Source organism: Dermacentor albipictus, chromosome 1, assembly GCF_038994185.2.
Source record: "Dermacentor albipictus isolate Rhodes 1998 colony chromosome 1, USDA_Dalb.pri_finalv2, whole genome shotgun sequence".
Taxonomy (NCBI): Eukaryota; Metazoa; Arthropoda; class Arachnida; order Ixodida; family Ixodidae; genus Dermacentor; species Dermacentor albipictus.
This window is the reverse complement of record NC_091821.1, coordinates 343,934,651-343,955,737: the sequence shown is the minus strand read 5'-3', so window position 1 is coordinate 343,955,737 and position 21,087 is coordinate 343,934,651. Positions and strand designations below refer to the sequence as shown.

Genomic DNA, 21,087 nt, shown 5'->3' with positions numbered 1-21,087 from the left:
TGATCATGATGGACGGAGTGCTTACGCACTTCTCTTTTGCAATCGCCAGTGCTTCCTGTATTTTTCGCTCCGTTTTTGTTTTTGATGGGCCAATGACTGCGGTGCTTTCTAGTAGCGGAGAACATTCGCACTATTTGCAGTGCGTCGCCAAGTTGCTAAGCCCTGTCAGGATCTGGCACGTGTAGTTGTGCTCCCGTAACCTGTCGTTTAGACAGCGTCCGGTTTGCCCAATGTACACTTTCCCGCAATCCAATGGGATTTGGTACACCGCTCAACTAGCGCATTCCGCGTACCTTTGCACGTGCTTAGTCTGACAGAATGTAGAACTTCTTTTTCCTTCTTTGGAACCTGCGTTCACTCTCTTGCACGTGCCTTTAAGTTTCTGCGGAGTGGAAAAGAGTGCTTGAAGGTCTTGGCGTTGGGCTGCCGTTTTTATTCCATGAGACCGTCCATGCATGCAAGGCGACACCACTCGTTTTCTTCTTTTTGTTTGTCCTTTTCAGCTGTTTTTTGCCTTTTTCTTTTCGCTATGATTTCCGGCAACATGCTTTCACAGATTTGCAGCACCGTGATTTTGGGGTACCACTGTTATTTAAAAGGCTTACTTGCAAATCAATGCTCTCCCCCCACAACATGGTGGCATGATTTTTCAACTGCTTGACAGATGCAAGCCTTGGCGATGCCTCATTTTATGCCACTTTACTAAATGCAGTTTCTTGTCTTTTACTGGTGCATCCGGAAGTGATTTTCATTAAGACTATTTCGTCTGCGTTGCAGGCGACTCTTGAGACGAGCTAGGAGCGTTTCTTTCTCTGACAAACATGCATGCACGCATGGGTCTGTGTATGTGCGTGTGTTTGTGCGTGCGCATGTGTGCGGGCGAGTTGTGTGTGTTCATATACATTCGAGTTGGTTCCTGCTTGATCAGTGAATGCCACTAAGCTCCTAATGTATGATAATTGCTAGAACTAAAAAGACTACCCTTTAAGTGGTAACGTAAAATGACCGTTCGCTACATTTGAAGCCATCTGCTAGCTGAGGAGAGCTTAAAAACTTAAAAATGAATTGAAATAGTGCAGTGTCTCGCCAAGCACACTCCAATCTTATTGTACCGCGCACCGGCAATAATGAGAGGAGAGGAGTGAGCTAAAGCGTAAAACGTGCTACGAATGCAAATTTCTTGGATGTGGCGGATGTTTCCAGATTCATGTGGGCCGTTCATTCTTGGAGATACATTGTATAATAAGAAAGATTTTCAGAATCGGCGGAGTCATTGCCTCTTGTATTGCTCGTATCTTTTCTTAATGGCCAATTCAGTGCTGTCAGCTATAAATTTGATACTTAGACTTCACAGTACACTTAAATGTGTGTACTCCCTGCGTTAGTGTATTTTATAATAATTTTTTTTTGCCATTTCTAACGCCTAGGTATGAGAGTAGCTGCGCCGCAGAACACCTATAATGCGTTGTCGAGCTCAGCTGAGGCTGGTTGAAGCCACAGCGACAGAGCGAGGTAGGGATTGATACATATGTTAATGAAAATTTAACAGCTTAGCTTATCAATGCGCCTGGCACATGGTTCCAAATATATAGAGGTAATATACGAAATATCTGAAACAAAGAGAGTAAAGAAAAATGACAGAACGAAAATAAGCCTCGATGCGTGAAACCTTCTTTAAGTACACATCTGCGAAAAAAAAAGAGAGAGAAAGAGAGAAACCCAAGGAAAGAAAGAAATAAAGAAAGGAGAGAAGGCTCTCAACCCAAGCACACATGTGCGAATTCAGACAAACTTCACAGGCAGTAATGGCCAACATGGAAATAAGCTTCAATTGCTCGAAATAATACCTGACACTTCAAAATGTCTGTTTTACTATCACCTACTTTTTTTTGTTTTTGTACGAAGGCATGATTATATGGAAGCCAGATTGAAAGCGCTTCTCATGATGCTGCTCCATTTTACTTCTGGATGGACATGACAGTCCAACGCTTAAGTGGACGCAAAACATGCTAACCTTGAACGCTGCTGCAGTCGATCTGGTCGGAAGAAGTAGGCGCAACACGCCAGGGCCATCTATACGAAAATGATAAGGTTTTACCTCTGACCACCACGTAGTCACGTCCACCATCATCATGCTCTGAAGCAGGACATCACTTTTGTCAATGCACCACTTGCCCACGTGCCGAGTGGGAACTAGGCAGACCTCGTGATGTCCGAATAAATTAAAAGGGCACAAAAAATTAAAATAAATTGAAGGCATGTCCATGTGTACTATCCGCGCTTTCTTAATTTATTCTGTATCATGAACCAACTCGCCCTACAACACGTCTGGTGACGTCAGCACTTATCAACTCAGCTTTGTTATATGAAGCAGCTGGCCAACATTCTACGAACACTGAAACGGCTGCAACTCAAGCGGGGGTAACCGCTGGTCTCGTAAGCATGACCATTTTTTTAGCGTTCTTGCGGCATCAGACGCTCTTACTTGACTTTCTTGCCCTAAGTTTATGCGCTGGGATACAAAAACTCGAAATTGCAGCTAAACATTGGGCTGTCAGTCAATCTTACAAGAGGTGTAGTCAGCACTAGCTTCGTTCGAAAGGTGAACGAGTGCGGAAGCGAAAGGCTATAAAATCTCTGGCACTTATGTGTAAAATAGTTGGAAGTTCACAGTGGCTTGAGTTTCGGTAGATAAACGGACGTGCCAGCACTGGCTTACGGATGGCACGACGGCACGACGGCAAACATGATGGCACGACGGCAAACAAAACACACGTAGAACACGAGAAAACCAGACGATGACAAGGACCGTCCTTGCTCTCGTCCTCGTCTCCTATTTTCTGTCCCGTGCGTTCGTTGTCAGTTGCCGTTATGCTTGAGTTCATGGCGCGAAGTACTTTGTGCTACTTCCCTGCAGGCAACGGCCAGTGAGCTGGAGTTGAGAGAAGACGTTCGACAGATAGTAGACCTGCAAGTAAAATATCGATCCCTGGATATAAAGGGACACCACATTTTCCGAGCATGGTAAATAAACCACACCGCAGGATAGGTGATGCCATCACGGACACTTAAGCCAACAATACTCACTCGCCTGTAGCACTGAGCGGAAGATGCCTCTCTAAATATCAGTCATTATTTCCTGTGGCGTTTTCACTGTCTGTTTTCTTTCAACGCACCTAATTACGGTTTTGTTCTTTATTAGCTGTGTTCAAGATGACGTTAGTGCCTGTAGGTGGTGCCCACTATTACCCTAACATGATATTAGTGCCCGAAACGTTGATCCTAACAGAAACAATTGTAATCTTGTGGCGCTATGGGGACACACTAGATGCCAGCTCTATATAAAAACGTGTTCCCAAAAATTGTTCGTGCATGTTCTTTCTCTCTGTTTTTTTCGTCTTTCAACCTCCTCTTTACCTTCAATTAATACATCCTTGGGCAGCAAGCCGGATAATCTTCTTCCGGTTAAGCTCCTATCACTTCCTTCTCAGCTCCTTTTTCTCTCCAGAGACCGTTTCTTTAAAAAAAAGTTAGAAGATTGCTAGCAAATGCTATGATTCTTCAATGATTAAACTTTGTAGAGAAACAAACAAAAAAAAAGCAGTCTTTCTAGAAATGGAGCAAACACATTAAAACTTTGCGCCTCAGTTTTGCCTCGTCGACCCTGGTGCTGGGCTCTCTCGTTCAGTTTCCTACCGAATGCTGTTTTCAGGCCTTCATCACACTCGAGTGCAGACACTTTGTGTCGTGGCGCGCGAAACAATGGGCACCACGTGGAATGCCAAGGATGCGTTGCGTTCAAGAATGTGGTAACACGGTCTTTTGAGCAGAGCCGCTGTGCCAGTTCAAAGTCAAGGAACTGTGCACTATGTGAATTCGAGCTGGGTAGCCACCCAGCTTACAAGCTGGATTTTTGCCTGTGCGTGTGTGATTTGTTTGCTTCATGCGGATGAATTCTAAGCAAGTGCATTCTGTCAGAAGTGGGGCACAGCGGAGTTCACAGAGAACCGACGCAAAGCATGCACGTTCTCAGGCGTAACGGATAGCGTAAGAGTCACATACTGTCACCAAATACGTAGGTACCTTAAGTGCAGCCCAATATGGTAAAAAAAAAAACGAGAGAAGAAAACCGGAAAGAAAACGCCCACAGAACGGATAGAGTTCAGTGGATAGAACGGATAGAAGTCCCACACAAAATGATAACTAAGCACTGTTTATTTCTGCCGATCTGGGACCGTATTCACAGAGCCTTTCCTTCGTAATTTCTCTTTGTGCTTGGCTGGCCGCCTTTCCACACAATATGCCCAACATCAGGTTTCACTGGAATTGCTTTTACGGACAATTGCAGCTTAAGTGACTTTTGCGAATGCGGGACCTGCTGGGTTATAAAGATACGGTGGAAAATCGGAGGGTTAGGGGAATTTCAAGCCGCTCCTCTGGCTCACTTGCTCAATATCCTCCAATGTTATGGGAATAATAAATAAGAAAGAAATATTTGTTCTATACAAACGTTTCAACAAAATTATAAAAAAATATAAGTGCTAGCTTCGTTACACACGTGTATTAGTTTCGCAGCCCCCAAATCAGTCAACAGCATGATTAGCAGTAAGTTCGCTTCTGCTGCGTTTTTACCCCACCCCCTCCATCTCCATGTATTTATGACTAATAAAATTGTATTGTAAAGCGACTTCTCTATAACATAGCTCACCATCGGTCATCTCCTGTTCAGGAAGTCGTTTTCTGTATCATGTTATGCTACAAAATAATAAATGTTTAGACTAAAACTTTCGCAGGTTGCCGCTACAAACGAGCTAATGTGCTTGCTTGAGAAAGGAAAAAAAAACACTTTTCATTGTGCAGTATGAACGTGACAGAAAAGAGGCTGTTGCAAGAAAGCGCTTCTTGAGCGTGTGTCCTCCGGATCAACATGACGTCGCCCCTATGGCTGGCCCACAGTAACGCATGCTCGCGTGGCCTCATAAACGCTTACAGACACAGCAATCCAATCAAAAGTAAGTGAAAGGATAGCTACAGCCATGGTGAGTCTTTTTTTTTGCGAACACTATGCTAGTAGTATTTTTTTGTTAACGTTAAGAATTTTCATTCGGTATCCCTTGCTTACTTTTTCAACCAGGCTATTTTCGGTATGCATTGTTTAAAAGTAGCTGACACCACACATGTTGTGAACTTTCCCAACGCGCACATTAGGAACAAGCAGGCTTCAGCGGTTCCTCCGGCTCTGAACTCGTTTGCTGCAGGGACAGCAGGCCGGCACAGCGCACACTGTCGAACAAATTGCTTGCTTTGTCCTCAGACAATGGCGATTCCTTTTCAAAAGCAGCTCCTTCCTTGCGATAAAGACTGAGCTGTCCTCGTAAGCTGCACTATTATTTGCTTTGCACTTCAGGATGCATTCACACACGACACTGCTCTGAGGACGGAAACGTAGAACGGACACAGCGAGCTCAGTTTCGAGATTTCAGATGCCAAGAAGTAAAAATACCAACGCAAGAAGACGAGCACATCCACATACAGGAAGCACATGACAGGCGCTCCGTGTCTCCGGCCTCATCTTCTAGAGTTCAGACTTTTACTTCTTCCTGATGAATCAGCTCGCCCAAGAAAGCATTTTTTTAACTGCTGTCGCAGTTAGCGCCATCTGCGAGAAGTATCGAGTGCTGCGGTAGCTGTCTTGTAGTCACTTCTTGTTCAGCCATGGCTCCCTTCTTGGGGAATTTGAACTTTTTCAGCCTCAAGTGAAGTTTTAGGCGTTATATGATTTTACGGCGTACATAATTTCGCTAATTTGCACAGCTTTAAGCAAATCATGTCAGAAATTGAAATTTGTATTTCAGTCACAGCGTGCTTTAGCCTGCAATTTATCGCGTTCATGTTCGCCCGCGTAGACTGCGCACAAAACTCATTTTTTTCTTTATTGTTTAGTTTGAAGAGACTATATGTGCAGTGTCTGTGAACACTAGAAGACGATTTTCTGCAGTTCACATGTTGTACTATGAGGAATGTGACATATATTACACTTTTTCAATTTGTTCATTATTAGTATTTAATTGCAATTGACTGGCCTGCCTTTGGCTGCGAACTGCTATAGAGCAGAAATATTTCACTACCCTTCATTCATTTAACAATTTACATAGTCGTGGGAAATCCGGCATCATATTGTGCTCGTACCAACATAGTCACTCACTTAGTAAGTTAAACCGCTATGGTATACGCGACATTACGCTTGACTTCATGACGTCATCTTTAGGTCACAGACAGCAGTTGTCACAAATATATAGTTTTAAGTCTCAAATTCGGTGGACTGATGTAGGTGTGCCCCAGGGCAGTATTTTAGAGGCTCTGCTTATTCATATTTTTGTATGCGATCTGGTAAACATTGACGTTGATGCTCGCTGTCTAATCTGTGCCAATGACACTACGTTATTTTTTCCTCTGCACGCTCTGCCGAATTGATTACAAGAGCTAACGTAGTTCTTAATAAACTGCGAACATGGTCACTCGATAACGGTTTGACTATTATTTCGAAGAAGACTAAAGCGGTGTTATTTCGCACTAAGAGCTTGCCAATTACATTTGAGGAAGACTTAATGATGAACAACGCTAAAATTGAACTTGTACGTTCTGTAGAATCCTTAGGTGTACTTTTTGATCATGCCATGACCTGGCATAGCCATATAGATTTTCTTGCTCGTAAGCTCTCACAAATCACTGGTATCATTCTTACTTAAACCACCTTCCTCGTTCTATTAATATACATAATACGTAGTCCCTTTTTCTGAGCCATTTAAATTATTGTTGTCTTGTCTGGGTTACGACTTCTGAAACTAATATCCACAAATTGTACATTCTGCAAAAGAAGACCCTTCGCTCTATTTGTAACAAACCATATGATTTCCCTTCAGCATTCTTATTTCAAGAACTCAAAACACCGAAAGTAAAGGCCCTTTTAAAGTATCGTTGAGTACTTGCGTATAAGCATGAGCAGGAAAGAAGTTTAAGAGACATGAATTATATGGCTAGCTTGAAGCCACACGAAGCTCCCTAATGTACTGGAAAGCCAGAGAATGGCATATACAAAAATCACGCACTAACTACGGATCGCAAATGTCGCGCTCTAGGCTACCTCGGTTACTAAATGTGACTGTGCATGAAATTGATATTGCGCGTTGTTCTCATCCTCCTCATATTCTTGCTTTTTTTCTCCCGTTTCTGAGTTGTACGCCATTATCTAAGGTTAGAAAGTGCACTGAGATGTCGTGCTCCCCCCCACTCTTTTTTTAATGCACCTTTGTTTTTTATCATCTGTGATGTTTATGTATGGTATGTTGTATTGTCTGAATTGTAAGCAATTAGGAAAAACTATTTCCGCTCGGCTTCTCCTTTTGTTTTACGGGTATTTGAGGCTGGTCAAGCTGCCACGAGCAGATTTTCCCCCACTTTACTACTACTACTACTACTACTACTACTACTACTACTACTACTACTACTACTACTACTACTACTACTACTACTACTACTACTACTACTTCTACTACTACTGCTACTGCTACTGCTGCTACTACTACTACTACTACTACTACTACTACTACTACTACTACTACTACTACTACTACTACTACTACTACTACTACTACTACAAGTGCTCTACTACAAGTGCTCTACTACAAGTGCTACTAGTGCAACCAGAAGCAATAACTAAGAAAAATACTGCGAAGAGGGGGCATTGCTAGGTGGCACTGAAGGCCCTCAAGAACGCTTATGTCAGCCCTTTCGCATGGTAAGATCCTTCAATGTTTTTCATTGTTATTGTTGTAGCAGCATGCTTCCTTTTGGTGCTACGCCAGAATAAAGCGGCTAGTTGGCCGTTCAAGTTTTTGCATGGAAAAACAGGAACACTTTCCCAGGACCATCCCTCGATATGGAGACAAAGGATGTGGAGCGCGACGTCGCTAAACATCACGTCAGTTGAGTTCACGCGATTCGCACAGGCATTCTTCGGCGTGTTTGTGAGCTTTAACGGTTGAAAAAGTTATCAAATACAGAGACTTTGAAGCTGAAACCATGTGCCCGAGTTCTCTTAAGACATTCCACCTTTTTTTTTCAAAGCCTCGTCTTACCCTCACCCTGAAGGAAACTTCAGTGGCAGACTGCCTGAGGTAATCCTCTTTGTATTCCGCATGGTTCAGGCTGGTCGTTGTTTCTGCCTTAGGAACATTGTAGTCATTTGAGAGATCCAGTTGAAAGTGTGTGCCACTCAGAAACTACATTCAGAACGTGCAGAGAAAAGATGTTCGGCAAACTGACCCGTTTAAAAAAAAAACAACGGAAACGAGTTCTGTAGTCGCGAAGCGACATGCGGGAGCAGTTCTGGCACGTCGAAGAAAGTTTTCAAACAAAATTGAAGAGTGGGCGGGTGGTCGCGAAAGCTCAAAGGACAGGGTTCTCATCTCAGCTTCGAAAAGCGAAACCGTGTCGCGGGCGCCCGTGTGACCCACTAGCACGCAAACGTGAACAACGCGTACGGAAACTCGAACGCCACGGCTTGAACGAACGATTTACTTTCCAGGTTCTTTGAATAACTTGTCGCTGACATCTCCTCAGGTTACAAGTTGTTGAGTGAACTAAGAACAATAGCACCATAGGAAATGCACCCATTGGTAGCAGTAATGCAGATTTCTAAAGGTGCGTAAGGAGTCCACATTGCTTCTACCGTTACGTTGTTGTTGAAGAAAGTTCGTTCAAATACTACTAGAGGAAAGTGCTGCGTTGCTTTCGTTGAACCGCTGTTGTAAAGCGGCTCACTGCCTGGATTTATTGGACATCTTCTGCCACTTTGGTAAACATACGCACCATGACTCCCTTTTTCTTTTCGCTTTTTGAGGTTGGTTTGCTGTATCTACTTGTCTTTCAGCGCTTAGTTAAAGCGGTTAAGCGTTCGAGCTTCTCGACAGATACCTTTCGTCACGCATTTTTCGGCGCATAAATAGATCACGACACCTGCATTTATGCACGTGTTGCCAGATTGAGGTGATATTCGCACAAGAGTGGTCTTGAGAAACATGCTTATTTTCTAAGCACTTCTCTAAACAGTGAAAATGTAGCTCCTCGATGCTAAGCGATACTAAGTGTCCCGAGATGAACGTAAAACTTACCGGTGCAAAATCGGCGCATTTGCTACTCGGAACTACACTTCATCCGCTACATATAGCTGCGCTATGCGTAACGGCGCTGCGGTTGGCACGCCACGCTTCGGCTTCAGTTGCCCATGCAGGAATCTGAACACGTTGCTTAATATCACGGCGCTTTGTACTAGAAAGTTTAGTCACAAAAACGTTGAGTGGGATTCGACATCAGCAGTTTTAAAGCGAAGCTTTATTTTCCTCTCTTTCCCACTTTGCGGCTGCTCGATGCTCGCTGCTGCTGTTTTGCCGATATAGAACTTAGCTTAGTGGGTATTTCCCAATGGTTGTCTGCACGAACAGACGAGTTGGGTAAATGGGTATTTCCCAATAGTTGTCTGCGTGAATAGACGACTTGAGACATTGGGTATTTCCCAAAGGTTGTCTGCATGAATAGACTACTTGGGTCACTGGTTATTTCCCAATGATTGTCTGCATGAATAGACGACTTGGGTCGCTGGGTATTTTCTAATGGTTGTCTGCAATAATAGACGACTTGGGTCATTGGGTATTTCCCACTGGGTGGCTGCATGAACAGACGACTTGGGTCACTAAGTATTTGCAACTCTGCGGGTATGTAAAAACTCTTGGCCGATCCCCCAGAATGGGTACGTCCCACTGAGTATACTGCCAGATTTAGATACCAGAAATAGGGAGCAGGAAGTGTGAAGTCGGCAACAAAAGCAGCTGATTGTGGAGAAAAAAAAGAATAAAGGGAACAAAACGAGACTGCAACCTGCACGGAGGGAGGGGCGTTGAGCTGCAGAACAGTGAAGCAGTCGGCTATAGAAGCAGCCGAGTGTTAAGGAAGAAACCGCAGAAATCGTGAGATTCAGCGAGTCGGTATGAATTCATGGCGCCTGCCCTTCAGCATGTGCTCTTCTGTTGCGTCCTTCGTTTTCCCCCGTATAGCCTTCCCTTGCGCTGTTTAGGTATCAAGAAGAAAGTGAGTAAACAAAAGGAACCATAGCGTACATTAAGCGAGAAGCGTTAAGGTATACTTATTTATTCACGTACCCTCGGTCTCATGTGGCATTAGAGAGGAGAGTGGCAGTGAGTGTCATTATTCCACAATGAGATTTCCAATATTTATGTAATGTTAGCTAAGGCTTCGCGAAAATGTTTATTGTTAGAAATGGCTACAGTTTGTGTGTTTCACGTAACTTGAACCAACGATTTAAAAAAAAAATGTGGTAAGCCGCAGCTGAATGAAACCAGTGGCATATGGTTGGCCGTCACATGGCGCTTCTTAGGGTTTTATGTTCCGTTTAACTAGTTAACTGAGATCAGCTATGCAACATCTTTAATATTTACTTTAGGGCCCAGTACGTTTTGTTATGTGGTAGAAGGGATTTAGAAACAACAGATCTGATTATATGTGGCAACGCACATGTTGCGCCGTAATTTTTTTCGGCGTTTAATGAAAGCCCGCGAAATATGAAATAAAACCACGCGACTACGCTCACGCGCTATCGTATTGCGGCGCCCTCAATCCTGCTTTGAATGAAAGAATCGAGCGCGCAGACCACGGTGAAGTGGGCGGTGCGGCTCTAGGCATCGGCACATAAAATTGGATCGGTCGTTTCTGAACCACTTCTGCAACGTAACGAAGCGCACTTGGCCCTAAAGTGAATATTAAAATTTTTGAATAACTCATGTCAGTTACTTAACTAATTAAGCGGAATATAAACATATCTTGAGGAGCGCCTCATGACGGCAAACCATATGTCGTTGGTTTCACTCAGCTGCGGTTAACCACTTTTTCAATGTCCTTGGCTCAGGTTACGTGAACCTGCAGACGTGAAGAAGGAGAATGAAGTGAAGACATTTCCAGAAGTGTGGCTAATCCCCCCCCCCCCCCCTGTGGGTACGAGCCATGTTTCGGAACAACAACAACAACAACAACAACAACAACAACAACAACAACAACAACAACAACAACAACAACAACAACAACAACAACAACAACAACAACAACAACAACAACAACAACAACAACAACAACAACAACAACAACCATTGCTTATCACCCATTCCCAAGTATGCGTGGGATGCACCGATGTTTTTCCTTTTGAACCCATGGCTCGCTGACTTGAACTACAGTACGGCATTGTTATATTTATTAATTTTCTAGGCATTGTTTTCAATCACTTACTGATTTTAGCATTATAGCGTGTTTTTTGTTTTGCTTACTGTATAACAAAAAGAAATTGAGTAGCCGACGTACTCAATTCTTCAGAGCAACAAAGCTACAACAGAACAAGACAGAAACCGAGAGCTGCTTAAAGCACATTTGAAGTGTGAAATATTGTTCGATAGCGTATAACGAAGCCAGTGTATTTTCACGCAAACTAGGAGGGATAGGATTGAGGGATAGTTAAACGAGGTTAGTGGATACATAATCACCGTATTCACAGGGAACAGTGCTGGAGGCGCCATTTGATGTTGGCGGTATAGGGCACAAAATCACAAGGGCTCTGTTTCGCGTTCCCATTAGCGACGTTTAACAGAGACGGTGAAGTTCAATCACTGATCTTGACCTTGCTAATATCCAAATATGCAAAGGTTCAGAATGGCGAGCTGCTGGAGCGTGATTAAGTATAATTAAAGATAAGGTAAGAAGCACGCGACAGACAAGTCACGCTGCCCAAGGGCATGAAATTGTTTCGGTCGAGGTGTAAGCGGAAGTGGAAAGGCCGTTCATGCACGAAGCTCAAGTAGTGTGTGAGAGCCCATCGGAAGGCTAATAACTATTGCCACAGGTTATATTGAACGTCGCTGGCCGAAATTCAGTGACCTTCTGGGGCTTACTGAAAGAAAAATTAACGCGGCTTAGCTTTTGGTAATCTTACTCTTAATTTTCTACTCTTGCTTCTTTCGATCTCTGCCACTGTGAGTTGAAGAATAAGCGGTATAGCGCAAGGCATCCTAATGATAGACATTTATTACAGTTTCTTTTTCTCTCGCTGGAGACCAAGCTCATTTGCATGAAAATCCGCTTATTAAACAACTCCCAGCTTCAATTTTACGGAAGGCTGCCCCTCAGACATGTTGTACGTCATGCTTTCTTCTTAACTACCTTTTTAAATTGATTTTGCCTTAAAAAAAAGAGATGGTAACTGAAGCGGCAATCTACCTTAGCATGTTGATAGTGACGTAACTTCAAAGCGTGGGCTTGAACTTGCCTAACATACTTGTTTTCACATTGCGGTTAAAGGCCACTTTGAGTTTTTCACTACATTGTAGATTATTATTTTTTATTCGCCCTTCAGGAGACGTTCTCAAGTTTATAATTTTATCGCTCAATATTCCGGCCTTCGTGTTCGTGTTCCGAAAGTGTAGCTTGTATGCATAGCCTTCCTTTAGGTGCTGTACGTTCGTTCCCATTTAGCTGTCAATTAAAGTAGCACGAAGAAAGCGCGTCCAAGCTTCCCGCCCCAGTTACACTGCTAATACAAAAACAGAGTGGCAGTGACGTGGCAAAAGTTAAGCTTTACACCGCTATAACTGGGCGTCAGCTTGACTCGTACTTTTGTTTTCGGCTACAGTTTGCTGAACCTCGTAATTCAGCGAATCCCGCAAAAAAAAGTGAAGATAGTAGGATGATTGCAATGACGAGCAGGAAATGCATTTTGAAGGTAGAAGCTGCCGGAGCAGGAAAAGCAAAGCTCCACTCACGAGAGCATTCAAGAAGGTTCTAGCAAGAAAAAGAAAGAAAAAAAAGTAATGGAGCCTATATATTAATGGTGTATTCACTGTACACATTTTCTTAATGCTGGTCACCACTTTCAAAAAAGTATAACGAAAAGATAGGCAGAAGCGCTTTCACTATTGCCATAAAAATGAAAAATTTGCTTTGAGCGCGCTCTTCGTTCATTATGACCCTCTTAAACACAGATATCTTCTGTGTCGGTGGATACTAACTTCCTTAAATTGCACAATGTCAAGAAGTTAATTGCGCGAGCATTGTGGCTCTCGTAGACGATGCCAGGAAATTGTGGCCAGTATTAATACTGCTAAGTGGAAGCCTTGACGGCTCAATGAGTGCAGGTAGCGCTTGCAGGGCCGAGCGGGCGTAGAAAAGGAGAAAAGAGGAAAAGCGAAAGATTGTGCAAGAAGTAGAAATAAATAAAGACAGCTTCGGTTGGTTGTATCCATTTTTCACGCAGGGTTGCAGAAAGATCATTATGATCGCATCATGTCTCATGCATCATGCGGTGCATTGCGTTTTATAAAACGTGTAAACAGCTTTAAAATGCCGCCACTAACACTGGCCGTTTGTCAAGCTAGAGGAGCCGTTTTAACGACGCGCTCCGCTGGCCTTCGGCGAAAGGGAGCAATGCTTTGATCGAATATTATTATTTCCGTTCTTGCAGTTTTATACGTACAACCTTGTCGTTGATCCACAAGTTCTTTTTCCCATTTTGAGCGGAGCATCGCCGCCGTACCGATTTTTTTCCTGTACTGAAATTAGCTTTCAGTCCATAAGTATTGTTTTAGGATGCAGGGCGAGAATGCCAGGAGAATGAAGTTTAAAACCAAAGCCTGCGCTGCTTTTGTCGATAGGAACCACACTCTCAGCCGCCCGGAGTAGAACTCGCCGCCCTTCCCTACCCTTCCCCCCTTATCCTTGCGTGCGACGGAAGACGGCGAGCTTCCTCCCCGTTTTCCTCGCTTGCGTGCGCGAGTTGGAGCCGCGATTGCCGGCTCACCCTGGCCCGCTTTCACTCGCGCATGCAGCACACGGCGCGCCCTTGGACTTTACACGGAACCGCAAGGCGACGACGACGGCAGAAATGCGCCTGGAGTGTCCATGCTGTATAATTGTTATCGCAATAAAAAGGGGTAGGACATGCCCTGGAGGTCGCTTTACAAGTTCCAGGGTGGGTAGGACGTTCTGGGGAGTTAGTTGGTTCATAGCGTTAGACGTTTCTGTTAACTGCGCGAAAAAACAGGGACACGCGAAAGAAACACGCAAGAGTAGGCCTCAGTGTTCAACCGTGCACAAAACGCACTTCACAGATTGTGTTTGTGGGGTAGTATATGCTATTTCCTTGACATGTGACATTTATATTCGACAGACGGGCAGGTGTTTCAGTGAAAGGGCACGGGAACACCAGTCAAACACCGGGCACTTTCGACCTACACTGTGACAGATGCACAAGAAAAGAGGAGGGCGGAAGAAACAACCCTTGTAAGCCAATTTTTAATAACACGACGTTCCTGTTTCGTTTGAGGGATCAGACTGAAAGGGAGGTGTCCAGGTGTCCTACATATTAAAGGATGGCGATAAATATATCAGCACGCTATCTGTCTCGTTACCAGAAGAAGTCGATTTTCTGGAATATACCTTGTAAAATATTCCTTTTGGCTGTCTAAAGTTTTTGTTTTGTTTTTGTCTTTTGGTTTTGTTCGTCGTAGGTATTTTGTGCTGCGACTGCGGCCGAGCGTTTTTCACAAGGTTTCAAGTTTTACGTAAGCACGTTTGTAAATTCCGTCACCGTCACCCCCACTTCTATGGTTGTTCTCAGTAAACCATATTTTGAGCCTTTATGCTTTCATGACGTCACTGCCACATTTGTTGAGCGGTGTGATATTCCCCGTTATGATTTTTTTGCCTCTTTGCTTTTTTCAAATGATTTTATGCCCTCATCCTTCGCCTTTACTCTGGTTTATCGTTAAGTGCCATATCCGTTTCCTTCACATGCTCGCGGTCTGTTCCTGTTTTTACTTCCTGTGCTCTATTCTTTCTTATGTTATCTCTCCCTCTTTTGATGATAATGTAAGAATAGTTCATGGCTATTTTGGTGATAGTTTGCGGCAGCCTTTGTCTACACAGTTACCTAGCAGATATCTTTTACGTTTTTATGTTTATTGACACATGTGCGAGTGACCACGCGGACATGTGTATAGGTTGCGAAATGTGTATGTTGCTTGCTTACCAAAAATAAACAGTTGACGTGTCCTCGTTTTTTCTCGCAGTTAAAACAAATATCCAGGGTAGGGGACAAAACTTTTATATTGAACCTGGTGAGGGGTCCTTTAAGAACAGTCAAGATGCTCCTACATTTAAACGTTTCCGAATAAAGTTTCAAGTGCCACACTTAATAGCAGTAGTAGAAATGACCAGTTGCGACGAATGATAACGACATTAATGGCCCGTTCAACGACGCTTGTTGTTTTTGGATGACAGCATCCGTGATGCGCTGCGAAACGCGTTGGGCGGGGTCAGACTTTCGTTTAATTCTCTGTCTTATTGATCACTACCGTCGGTAAACATAAATTTGGATCAGAAAACAGCCCATGAAAACCGCGGATGCAGCAGAGAACGCTTGTTTGTGTTTGCGGCACCTGTCCTTCGTATTAGCGAACTCTGTGAACGCGAACTCCGCAGAAAAGAAATATCGGTTGCCTGAAGTACCTGGAGTAACGACAGAAACGCTTGGTAAACACAAGTGTATTCACCAGGCATGTACGAGGCCCCTGTTCGGACTTTCCCATCGTTTCGCCAGTTATGCTCTTGGCTGGTAACTCACTTGCTGCGTAAACCGCAGGCAAATCTCGAAAACGCCAGGCACTGCATCACATGGTTAGGTAAACCTCATTCACTATAACTATAACGTCGTTTTCTCGGTTCGTTGCACACTTTTAGGACGCGACATACACAGCGCAGTCTTCCATCACGCAAACATTCTCGCGCGCGTTGGCTGTTTGTCACTGCTTACCATCACTGCATTCGCTGATTGTTTTTCTATGCCTTCCTCTGGTGAATTGATCGAGGGCAGTTTCGCGCAAAGAGTGCCTTCAGTTACGAGAAAGCATTAGGCGTTCACAAACCTAAGAACTACATCCACATGCATGGCGGGATCGCCATACTAACATGCAGCAGTGGCTGAGCAAAGCAAATGATCCAAGCTTCATGGGTCACCTCCCTCAGAAGCAACTACCTGCATTGTTGTAAGAAACAGTCGTTTTTCACCGCGGTGGTCAGAAACAATGCGTCATTTATTTCTTTATTTGTACATACTGCAGCCCCATAGGAGGGCTATTGCAGGAGTGGGTCAAAACAGTGCCGAACAAAAAATAAAATGAAATCAACAATGACTCTTACAGCATTTGCACGACAGTGAAAGAACTGGGAAATCGTTTTCATCGATTCTTAAAAGCAGCGAAACAGCGGAATGCATACACATAAAGTATGAACAAAACCTAATTTAAGTAGTTACACATACTGGTTGTCATAGAGAGCACTTTCGAATTAGCTTATCGGGAGGGAACGAAGGCAGCCAGGTAAGGAATTAGATACTTCTAGAGTGCGGGTAAAGAAGGTGTACTTGAAAGTATTTGTACGGGCATAGAGAGGGTTAAGATTAAGGTTGTGGAAGTTAAACGTACAAGAAGGCTTGGTGAAAGATATGCAAGCTGTGTTTGAAGTATGATAGGACTCGTTAATTATGTTGTGCAAAGATTTTAATGATTCCACATCATGACGTACTGAAATTAATGTTAGTTTCAGCGTAGGGATGCTAAACGAGGGTGAAAAATAGCCGTCATACCGGTGAAAAATGAAACGGACGGCTTTTTTTCTGAACTGCTTCTAGTTTGATTATGTTATTTTGGTTATGGGGTAACCAGACTGTGGCGGCGTAGTCGATAACGAGGTGAACAAGAGTTTTATACATTAAGAGTTTAGTTGCCTTGAGAGCCTTTTGCATAGTGCAACGTAGGTATCCAAATTGTTTTAGGGCCTTTCAACATGTTTGGTCAATGTGTGTAGTCCATGAGAGATTGTGAGTAATTGTTACGCCAAGGTATTTGTATTGTCGAACCGTGGTCAAAGATGATCGATTCAAGAAATATGTCACCGTTACAGGTGCTGCTCTTTTCGTGAAGGACAAAACAACAGTTTTCTTAAAATTAATGTTCATTTACCATTTTTCGCACCAAGCACCGAAAGAGACAAAAGAATCATTCAGTCGCGTATAACTAGTCGCAGAGTCAATCACGTCGTATAAGACGCAATCATCAGCATAAAGACGAATTATGGAAGAAGCATTTTCTGGAGGTCATTGACATAAATTAAAAACAATAAAGGATACAGGACGGATCCTCGAGGAACCCCACAGAATACTTCAAGTATGGATGACGTTGCAGAACTAAAGTCGACGTATTGGAACTCGTTAGAAAAGAAACTTGCAATCCAATTGACCAGACAGGAATCTTTTAGTATCGCATTTAATTTTTACAAGAGGTGAGAATGAAGTAATGAATCGAAAGCTTCAGAAAATCAATGAAAATAGTGTCAATCTGTTTACCGAGATCGAATTGATAAGCAATGTTATAGGTGAAGTGGGCTAACTGCGTGATATTACTGAAACCACGTCTAAAGCCATGCTGAACATTAGTTAGAATGTTGTTCGACTCCAGAAAATCTATTATGTATTTGTAAATAATATGTCCCAGCATTTTGCACGATTAGGAAGTTAAAAAAATTGGTCTGTAATTCGTTACGTTTGTTTTGTTACCTGTTTTATGCAAGGGTACTACTTTTGCAAGTTTCCATGATGAAGGAACGATCACTGTTTCTAGAGACTTATTGAATATAATTTCAATGTAGCGTGATGTCTATTGTGAATAGCGAAGTAAAAACAAATTAGGAATACCATCAGAGCCACTAGACTTTCTTGTGTCTCAATTTTAAATCAAATTATCGATGTCATTAACATTAACTGCAATGTCGGAAATAGAAAAATCTGAATCATTATCAAAAGCAGGTTAGACATGATAATCGTTTGTGTAAACAGAATGGAAATATTCATTGAACGCATTAGAGATGCGTGCAGGATCGTTTACACTTTGATCATTGATAGTAAATGAAGATGAAGAATCAGTAGTAGGCATGACAGAACGCCAGAACTTCCGAGGATTACTTCTTATCAATCCTGGCAGCTCGACATGAAAGAAAAATCTTTGGCCATATTCATTTTCGAATTTAGTTCCTCTTTGGCAGATGTGAATCTAGCAACTGCACCTGGGTCATTACTTTGTTTTGAACGACTCAGTCTTCTAACGTGGCGTGATAATAGCCAAATTTCTCTAGTCATCCAAGGGATAACACGATTTCTTTCTTACTTTTTAATGGAACAAAGCGTTGAACAGATAGCTTTGTAATGTTTTCAAATTGGCGAACCAGTGTATTCACGTCACAACATTTACTGAGTGTGCAAAACGATTCGAAACGTTCGGATAAAACTTCAAGAACAGATGCGTCGTCAGAGCGATTAAAGTCGAAAACATTTTGAATTTCGGCACGCGGTTTACAGACTGTGCAGTTTAGGGATATTAACACTGCCTTGTGATCTGAAATTCTTTCAGTAATTTCACACTCGGACAGCTTATCAAAAAGATCTGAACTAATACACAAAGTCAAGAAGTTCATTTTGTCTTGTTGAGCCATGAACTACTTGTGTAAGCCCAAAAGATAAAGAAAAGTTAATTAGTTCGCTACCTATAGAACTGCGATGCGATAGTGAGGGCCAGTGAATATCTGGTATGTTAAGGTCACCCATTAGAATTAAACTAAATACATGAAAACTGTGCGTGTTGATATAATCAGCGAGAAGGAAAATGTTATCGGGTGAGGAGGCAGGTGGATTGTAGAAACCGAGACTACGATTTTTGTATTACCTGGGTACAATTTACACCAAACAGAGTCAAGATCTGCTGGAGGACAGATAACTAAAAACTTCAAGTAAGATTTGAAAAGAAAGGGCGACACCACCTCTCTTGCCAGTTTTGGGGTCTGATCGGACTGCTACATAACCAGTTGGAGCGATTTCAGAGTCATAGATGTGATCGTGAAGCCAGGTTTCGGTGACACCAATGACACCAGTGCTGGGGCCGCTTTTGTTCATTATTTTCATAAATGACGTAGCAGAAATCATTGGCGATACTCAAGTTAAACTTAGAATGTATGCAGACGACTGCGTAATCTACAACACCATCTCTGATGCTCATGATCAGGTTGCGCTAAATAACGTTTTTTCATTGTTTTGTAACTGGAGTGAAACCTGGCAAATGTCTATTAACTTAAAGAAGACTGTAGCAATGACCTTTTCAAACAAGAAACAGCCCCTATCTTTTACTTATACTAATGGCGGGGTCGGTCTAATACATGTTACGGAGTTTAAGTACCTCGGTGTAACTCTAGCGTCAAATTTAAAATGGCGCAAGCATGTTGAAATAATCTGCGATAAGGCTCGTCGAAAACTTTGGTATCTCCAGCGCACGTTAAGCAACTCAACAAGAGAATGCAAATTGACTGCGTACAAAACTTTGGTCAGGCCCATACTAGAATATGCATCGGTTGTTTGGTCACCTCACCTCAAGCACGACATAGCTATGTTAGAATCTGTCCAAAAAAAAAGCAATCAGGTTCATTTTTTGTCGCTATGACCGGCAATTCTCACCTACTTCGCATGCACACGTTTTAACGTTGCAATCTCTCGAACATCGGCGTAATTCTGATCGCGTTATCCTTCTTCATAAGATAGTTCACACCGGCTTGAGTGTTCTGACGCCGATTTCTTTTGTTGCAGCTTCTGCACGCTGTACTCGACGTTCTGATCCCCTGAACATTGTGCCCTTCAGGGCGAATCTTGATTCTTTTAAGTTTTCCTTCTTTCCGCGGACGGTGGATTTATGGAACAAACTTGATGGGTCTCTGCGCAGACTCGGTACTGAGGATTTTGAAAAAAGAATTGCGTAATTATGTATTCTGGTAATGTTTTCTAGTATTCTGGTGAATTTTGTTAAAAGTACTTGAAATTGTATTTATTATTATTATTATTATTCTGTACTTACTCCTGCTATGTCTCAGAAACTGAGACAGCAGTATTTGTAAATAAAATAAATAAAAATGATGGGAATAGGAGGCTACCAGGAAAAGAAACAGTGGGAACTTATTTACTAGACTCCTTGCAATTAAAATTCAAGAAAGTAAGCTTGTAAGAGTCGCAGATATGTCAATGTGAATACGACGTAGCCGGGAGAGTGCTTGGTAAGCCTTCAGAAAGACTGAAATTATTCACTACAGCGTTTGCAGCGAGACCAGAATCGTCAACTAAGGCAATAGCTGTATCATTCTACCTGTAGCGGACACCATTTATAAAAACGTGGTCATAATGCGACCTCACCACAGAGTCATGGTCCGGAAACGAAGAGGTTGCTGCCCATTGCTTGTTGCGAATGACACGTACATTAGGCAAGAAATCTTCAGTAATGTAAACTTTTGTTCCTTTATGCTTTGAGGCAATTTTCGTTACTTCTACTTTGTTCTTGAAGTCTGATACTCGTAATATAATTGGGCGCGATCTACCTTCACTTTTGGTATCTATTCTATGGCAGCGTTCGATGGGCGGGCATTCAATTTGAAGTTTCTATGCGAAAAACTGGCGTGCATTAGACAAAAGCGTGTGTGTGTTTTCAGCATTATGTACAACAAGTCCATGCGAAATTATATTCTTGCGTCCGGAGCGATTTTCAAGGTCATCATTCTTTTTATTAGTTCCGAAACGGCCTGAGATAAAGAGCGTACATCAGAACCAGAATGATCAAACAAGACTCTAGGATCAGCGGTAGTATTTTCGAGGGTGGCCACACGGGATTTCAGAGCGTAGAAAGGCTTGTTAACATTTTGCTGGAAAACCTTGAAGTCAGCGATGTCACGAGCCATCATTTTCTGCCCAGCGAATAGTTTGGTCACCATTCAGGAAATATTATTCGAGTAATTATCAATTATATCAGGTTCAGATGAGCCCTAAGTTTCGTCTGAGTTACAGATGTTACGAGTCGTCTTTCTCGTAGGACCCGCCGTGGTTGCTCAGTG

At 42.8% G+C, this 21,087-nt stretch overlaps 1 protein-coding gene across 12 annotated transcripts in view; it reads left to right on the top strand.

Annotated features, from left to right (window-relative positions):
- LOC135909078 (gonadotropin-releasing hormone receptor-like) overlaps positions 1 to 21,087 on the top strand; it is a 538,207-nt gene that overhangs the window by 7,808 nt on the left and 509,312 nt on the right. For 10 of the 12 annotated variants that reach the window (XR_011511342.1, XR_011511341.1, XM_070531758.1 and 7 more), the window contains exon 2: positions 4,861 to 5,012. The exons of the other annotated variants lie outside the window; for them this stretch is intronic. The gene's annotated coding sequence lies outside the window, so the exon portion shown is untranslated. The remainder of the gene's footprint in view (positions 1 to 4,860; positions 5,013 to 21,087) is intronic. 12 annotated transcript variants of the gene reach the window in all.